At 43.4% G+C, this 7,096-nt stretch overlaps 1 pseudogene; it reads left to right on the forward strand.

The window, feature by feature from the left end:
* The first annotated feature begins 914 nt into the window (after positions 1-914).
* Positions 915-1,529, forward strand: LOC147894613 (uncharacterized; annotated as a pseudogene).
* Positions 1,530-7,096: the final 5,567 nt, after the last annotated feature.

Below are 7,096 nucleotides of genomic sequence, written 5' to 3' on the forward strand. Positions count from 1 at the left end.
TCTTCAGGGTCAGCCGAATTGTTGTCTTTGTTGGCAGGCTCGTCATCATCACAACCGTCATCTTCGTCTTGGTCACTTGGGTCCTCACGATCTTGATCATCACAGCTGTAGTCATCAAATATTTCCTCTTCGGAATCATCTTCTTGATCAGATTCAGCAACGTGTAGATGTCTCAACACGTTGCATTCGTGAGCGAGATCAGCATTGTTGGCATGGTTGTTAGCCAGATCGTTGTCTTCGGGCCTTTGTAGTTGTGATGGGAGAAAGGCATATGGCAGGTCGTTTGGTTCTGCACCCTTTCTCTCGTCTGAGTCGGGAGGGGTCGTGTGTCCTCCGTTGATGTTGAATGCCTTGGTCAGGTCTTTTGAGTCTGATTTGATCAATCTTTTTGCATGTTCTGTAATCATTGCTGACAGGTCATCGTTCTCTGTCCAATTGCCTCCTGGGTTTGCTTTGCCATGCAGGGATTCTTTGGTCTTTAGATTATGCAGATTGTTGTCTGCGTCTCCTCTTTGCGGTGGGAGTTGACCGCTTTTAACGAGTTTTATCTCGCAGGTTTGATGCAGGTCCATGTTGTCTGCGTCAGGCATGCCATCTGGGGCCTCTTCATCTTCTTTTGTGTCATTTGCGATGGTTTTTTTTCCATCGTCTTGATCTCCCTCGCATTCTTTTGATGCATGTTTAGGGGTTGGAAGGGCAAAGTTTCTTCCTTCAGCGAGGACATTGTTTTCTCGCAGGGTTGTGAAAAGATCAAAGAAAGGAAGGCAGGATAGAAATCGCGGAAGGCGTAGCTGGGTTGGGCCCATCACTAGCTCTGATACCATGTGGAAGATCAGAGGAGCGCTTGTAGGCGAATCGGAACTGAATTCAATGAAGGTGGTTACATCAATATAGAAGTGTGTGTGACGGTTGCCATGAGATGCAACGGTTGTGATCACGGTGTGTGTGAGTGTGAGTGAGACTTAGAGTCTTATTTCCAACAGCGTCCTCCTCTACTCCCCCGTCCAAAGATAACAAAGTGCATCCCAAGTCTTTCCATGGTCTGCCAACGGAAGATGTTCTTTTGTGGATTGATCATTTCGAAAACATAGCAGACTATCACTCCTGGTCTGACGCAAGAAAGGCGTTGGAGTTGCGCACGGTGCTTGAAGGGATCGCGCCAACTTGGTTCATTCAGCAGCACGAATCAATAAAAGCATCATTGGCCTAGTCTGAAGAATCAACTTATGCAGAATTTCGCCCATGCAAATGTCACACAGACAGCATTACGATAGTTGCAAGAACTTTCACAGAAGGATCATGAGCCAATTGCACAGTTTGTTGTCAAATTGAATCAGCTGCTACTTTGAGCAGACCCAAACATGTCCGAGGACATGAAACTTTTCTTTTTGTGGCCTAGGCTGAGGCATGACGTCTCTCGCAGAACTCGGGATCAAGGTGCCAAGACCTTCTATGATGCTGTTCAAATTGCCCAACGAATTGAATCATGCATTGCTGGCGATGTATTCAAAGGCGCACAGTCCGTCTAACTCCATTTTTCATGATCTGATTCAAAAGAAAGTTCTTGTGGTATATCTTGATGATATCCTAATCCACACTCCAACGTGGGAACATCTTCAAGTCCTCGACGAGGTTTTGAGACGCCTGCAACAAATTCCAAATAAAAAAGTGCAAGTGGGCATGTACGTCAATAAAGTTTCTTGTTTTCAACATCTCAGCCGCAGGCATTCAAATGGATCCTTCAAAGGTCCAAGCAATACTTCAGTATCCCGAACCTACAAATCTCAAACAATTTCAACGATTTCTTGGCATCATGAATTTCAGCACTAGGCTTCTTCGTCACTATGCACCACTCATCCTCTACGACAACTTCTTAAGAAAAAGGCAAAGTTCCATTGGTCAACGGAGTGTGCGCAGGCATATAATCAATTGAAGCTGTTGGTTTCCACGTTAGTTATTCTCAAGTATCCAGATTTTAGTCAGCCATTTCTTTTGAGGACTGATGCATCCAATGAAGGTTTGGGTGCTGTTCTTCTTCAGAATGATCAAGGTGAACTCCAACCAATTGCTTTCATCAGTCGTGCACTCACAAAACCAGAACTAAACTACTCAACAACTAAAAAGGAATTACTAGCTATTGTATGGGCATTTGCTAAACTTCATCCTTACTTGCATGGTACTGATGTCCCAGTTCAAACAGATCAGCGCCCTTTGATCCCTCTGATGAAAAAGAAACACCCTCCAGGCAGACTCATGCACTGGATTTTGGCTCTACAAGATTACTGTTTTAAATTAACATACACACCAAGAAAAGACAACGTCATCGCAGATGCCCTATCCCGAGGTCATGAAATCCAACAAGTCCAACACAACCGCACAATAGATCCTACAGATCCCGAATCCATGACAGATTTACATGTCCCGTGTTCTGTCCAACGCATCGATCTATCAACATTTGCACCCATCCAACAAGCTGACCACGATGTTAGTAAAATTATAGCTAATCTTTAGAGTCCTTCCACAAACACAGATCAAAAACATTTCCAGATCCGAGACAACCTCTTGTTTTTCATTTCAACTCACAATAAGCCATGTCTTTTTGTCCCAAAGTCGTTACGTCTACATTTCACTGAGTATTTTCATTCACATCCACTGTTTGGTCATTTAGGAGTCCACAAAATCTTAGCAGCCATTAGGACACAATACTATTGGCCCCATATGCGCACATATATAGCCGATTACCTTCGAGCCTGTCCTATCTGTCAAGCAACTAAACCATCCATGAGTAAACCACCTGGTTTTTTACAGAGTATCCAAGTATCTAAACCATTCGAACTTGTAGCATGCCAACAACAATTCTTTCTGATCAGGGATCAAATTTCACTTCACAAGTGATGACAGTTTTGGCAAAATGTCTAGGTGTAAATCTCACGTTCTCAAGCCCACATCATCATCAAACAGTTGGCCTCACGGAACGCCTCAACAAAACATTAAAGGAGATGATCCGGGTATACATAAGTCCAACACACGACAACTGGGACCGCATTCTACCCTATCTTCTTCATGCATACAGAACCACAGTTCAGGCATCAACTAGAATCAGCCCTTTTCGGGCGCTCTATGGCTGCGATACGCAATTTCCACCACGAATTCCAGCAATAACCATTCCGCCCAAATTCAGAGATGCAGTTGACTGGTATCACCACCTCCAACAGGTTCAACCGTTATTATGGTCACCATAACTGCAAAATTTAAAGGCAACACAAACGAGACAACAACGACACTACAATGAGGGACGTCATGACATCACCTATCAGTCTGGAAGAAAGGCTTAGCAGAGAGCTTCATGCACAATTGGATAGGACCGTATAAAGTTGTAAAGAAACTCAAAAAATACACATACAAACTGCAACGGCTGGCGAATGGTTCTTCCACTTGCGCTCATGTAGTTTGCATAAAACCTTTTGTAAAAAAGATTTTAAGTTTGGGGGGGGAGGTGTGAGGGGATCTGACGTGGCAGAAATACCACGTGGCTAAACACGTTGTAATACAGTTGTGTAACTGTCCCGTAGACAGTTTGAGACGAGGGAAGAAATAAAGCAGTTGAGACGTCCCAAGGGAGGACAGACGAGTTTTGAGCTGAGAGATTGAGTCGCAGCATTTCACAATATTCTCAACGCCTCTGAAATTAAAAAGTCACGGGAATCAATGCACATCTTACAATGAGCTAGCTAACCCACACGCACAACACGAACCATAGCACCCTAACCATGATAAAGTTCTAATCCCTCCCTCAAACCCCCACGTGGGAGGATGAACCGGCGTTGCACTTTCTTGGTGGGAAAGGCTTGCATGCCAGATTTCAAGCCCATTCCCCTATCCTTCCCTTCTAGCAACCTCTTATGATGGAGCTTCTTCTTGTAACTCAATTGGCTTGCCATTCATTTAAGCTGCAACCTCATGCACCGCAGATAGATTTCTAACCTACATCTCCCTTGCATCGCTCGATGATCGATCAACCTTCAGAGCCTCAGCTCAAGGGTCTATTTGACACCGATACATGAATCATGCTTACTGCCACCATACGAACTTGCATGCTGCAAATCTGGACACTTGATGTTCCAGTTGATCCGACCATGATCATCATGCATGCTGATAGAGACCTTCCCTTTACGACCAACAATCCTCTAGGTTTCTTCTCCCAAACTATGAGGCCAAGTCTGGCCCTCCGTCCATCTTCATCTTTTCCACCATACATAGTCTTGTATTAGACAAAATTTGCGAGGAACTCCTCTCCAAGCCTTGTTATCTATCTATCTATCGATCGATACCTAAGGATCGAGACCTATCGATTGATATCTATCTATCTATTAATCGATATCTGTCGATCCGATATCGATCAATAGATACCATCGGTCTATTCATCGGTGTATCCACCTATCTATCTATCTATACATCGGTCTATCTATTGATCGATATCTATCTATCTATCCATCGGTCGGTCTATCCATCCATCCATCGGTCGGTCTATCCATCCATCGGTCGATCTATCCATCCATCCATCCATCCATCTATCTATCTATCTATATCATCTCCCCACATTGGGCACACCTCCATGGGGCAAATCTGTCAAATATGGAGGTCGAATAGCTAGCAAGGCGATGTAGAGGAGTTTCAATGATGTAGTGCCAATGCCTCCTTTAGGAGACTTGATGCAAAGGTGTCAATTGTAAGGTTGGAAAATAGCTTGCAATGTGAACTCCTAGGGGTGCGAGTAGGATCCATGTTGCTGGGGGTAGCTTGCTATTAATGAGCTTGGAAAACAACCATTGAGGAGACAATAGTATAATGTTATTTGGCATATCTTTGGCCTTTGTGTCATCTAAACTTAACAAGCTAGGGCACCTCGAACAAGCCTTCCCTTTCATCATATCCAGGGGTAGGAATCTGGAGACTAAGCCAAAGCAATCTCCAACATCACACCTATAAGCAAAGTCGCTATCGATGAGAAAGAGGGTTAGGGTTGAGGAAAATTGCAATAGGCAAGAGGAAGAGCAAGAGCAAGGCCATTGCGATTGCGAGAACGGGTGGGAGGGGCTTTGGAGAGAAGAATAAAGGGGTATGGAAAACTCGTTGACATCAACTGCACATATCTTGAAGCTTTCCACCGTCAAATGAAATAGCTAGGAATGTAGAATCACCGACCCTCAAACGAGACTTTCACTGACGTTAAGTATGATACTTTCTTTGAGAGTTAGGTAAGGATAGGAGAGGGATGGGGGGCATTTTGAGAAGGATAGCAACATGAAAATGGTGAGCGGCTGATCATCAAGAGCCATTTTTCAATTGTTTGCCATTTTTAGGCCACTTTTCGACCTGAAATTGCCGACCACGTGGGAGGCCGTGGGGAGGCAACACCTATCTTGGACAGGAGGATGGGTTGCAAATCTGTTAGCGAACGAAGAGGGCCTCATTTGGAACGTCAAATCCAAAATAAATTGAATTCAGAATTAGATCCAATGGATTTGAATGCAAAGGAATGGTGCCCTTGGATCTATTAGATTCAATTATCCTAATCTAATGTGGTAGAGAAAGTGACTAACGATGGAGAGGGCATTAATGGATCATCCCTGACATGGAATTTGATTGTCGAAAATGAGGGAGGCAAGGAATTTGATTGTCGAAACTAGAGGAGCCAATTTTTCATCCTAAAAAAGCCATAGTCGAAATGACTCAAGCCAAACCAAGCCCTTTACATAAATACCTTTGAGATGCCAAAGCATAGTTACTCTTGTTATGCCGAGAAGATCGATCAAAGTAAGATATGGAATACGCATGAATGTTAGCACAACAAAGGTAGATATGTGCTCGAAGGGCATCTTCAATAAGGTCCCTGATGATGAAGCTTGGGTTAAGTGTGTGCTCACAATAGTATAGCCACGAATCAACTTTTTGAATAAAATTGCTTGGCTAGCCTAAACTTTTTGACCCAAAAATCACTGACCATGGCCCGTTCCCCCATGTGCAAGGCCATGGGGAGGCAACTAGAGTAACTCCAATAAGGTATTACGGTTGCGGGAAATACCTAGTTGCAAAATCTAGTTGCCACAAATGGGCCAAGTAATGGAATTTGGTTGTCACAAATGGACCGAGCACATTCTCCTTTCGAAAATGCTTCGATCGGATGGCTCAAATTAAATCAAATTCTAACCAAGCCCTTAACAAGATACATCTCAACAATAATAAAATTTCTTTTTCCATCTGTATTTTGGCTTTAGATTCACAAGTGAGGTAAGCTCTGGAACATAAAATACCTCAAGCTACTTTCCAACAATTTGACCATCACAAGACAGGAAGAGCATACAATGTTTCCATTTCTATCGACAATAGTCGCGACAGTATGAGAAAAGGCAAGGCCATACAATGGGAAAAGAGGGAGTGGGAAAGGTGGTAGGAGAGGAAGCATGTGCGGGAGGGAGAGAGGGAGAGGAGATAGAAGCGATGGTATGAGGTAGGGAGGGGGGGGAGTGAGGAGGAGGGAACGACACACAGAGCTCAAGCAAGAAATCCTTCCTCTCATACTCCAACCTAGGGCTTGTGGACAATTATCTACCAAGGAACAATTCACATCAAAAAAATGTGTGAATCCTTTGAGATCGAGCGATTAGAACATGCAAAAGTGGCTTTAGGCTCGAGGCCATCTTTCCCTTTCATCGACCAAGCTGGTCTTGTGAACATTCGCTCATCTTAAATTTTATTTCCTAAAGCATGAGGATCTTGAATAATTAGATGAAGAAGAGGTAAGTGAGTTCACATTGAAGGGGAGGAGGAAGATGATAAAGATGGTGAGTTTAAGGATATGGAAGTGACAAGCTTGAGAGGGCAAGGATAAAGATGATATAGTTGAGGATGAGACTTATCATCCTCGTGATTGTGTAGAGGAAGCAACGAAAAAGATGAAGTACTATTTACTTTCCTATTGTTAGTGCAATCTATTTTCAAAATTTATGTAACTTTGAAAGTAATTTTGCTCATTTGCTCATGAAAGTAACTAGGAGTACACAAAAGACAATGAAGCAGAGCAAGAGAGGGACAA

This window comes from Dipteris shenzhenensis, chromosome 14, assembly GCF_047967505.1.
Source record: "Dipteris shenzhenensis isolate YYH24624 ecotype China chromosome 14, Dip_SZ_1.0, whole genome shotgun sequence".
Taxonomy (NCBI): Eukaryota; Viridiplantae; Streptophyta; class Polypodiopsida; order Gleicheniales; family Dipteridaceae; genus Dipteris; species Dipteris shenzhenensis.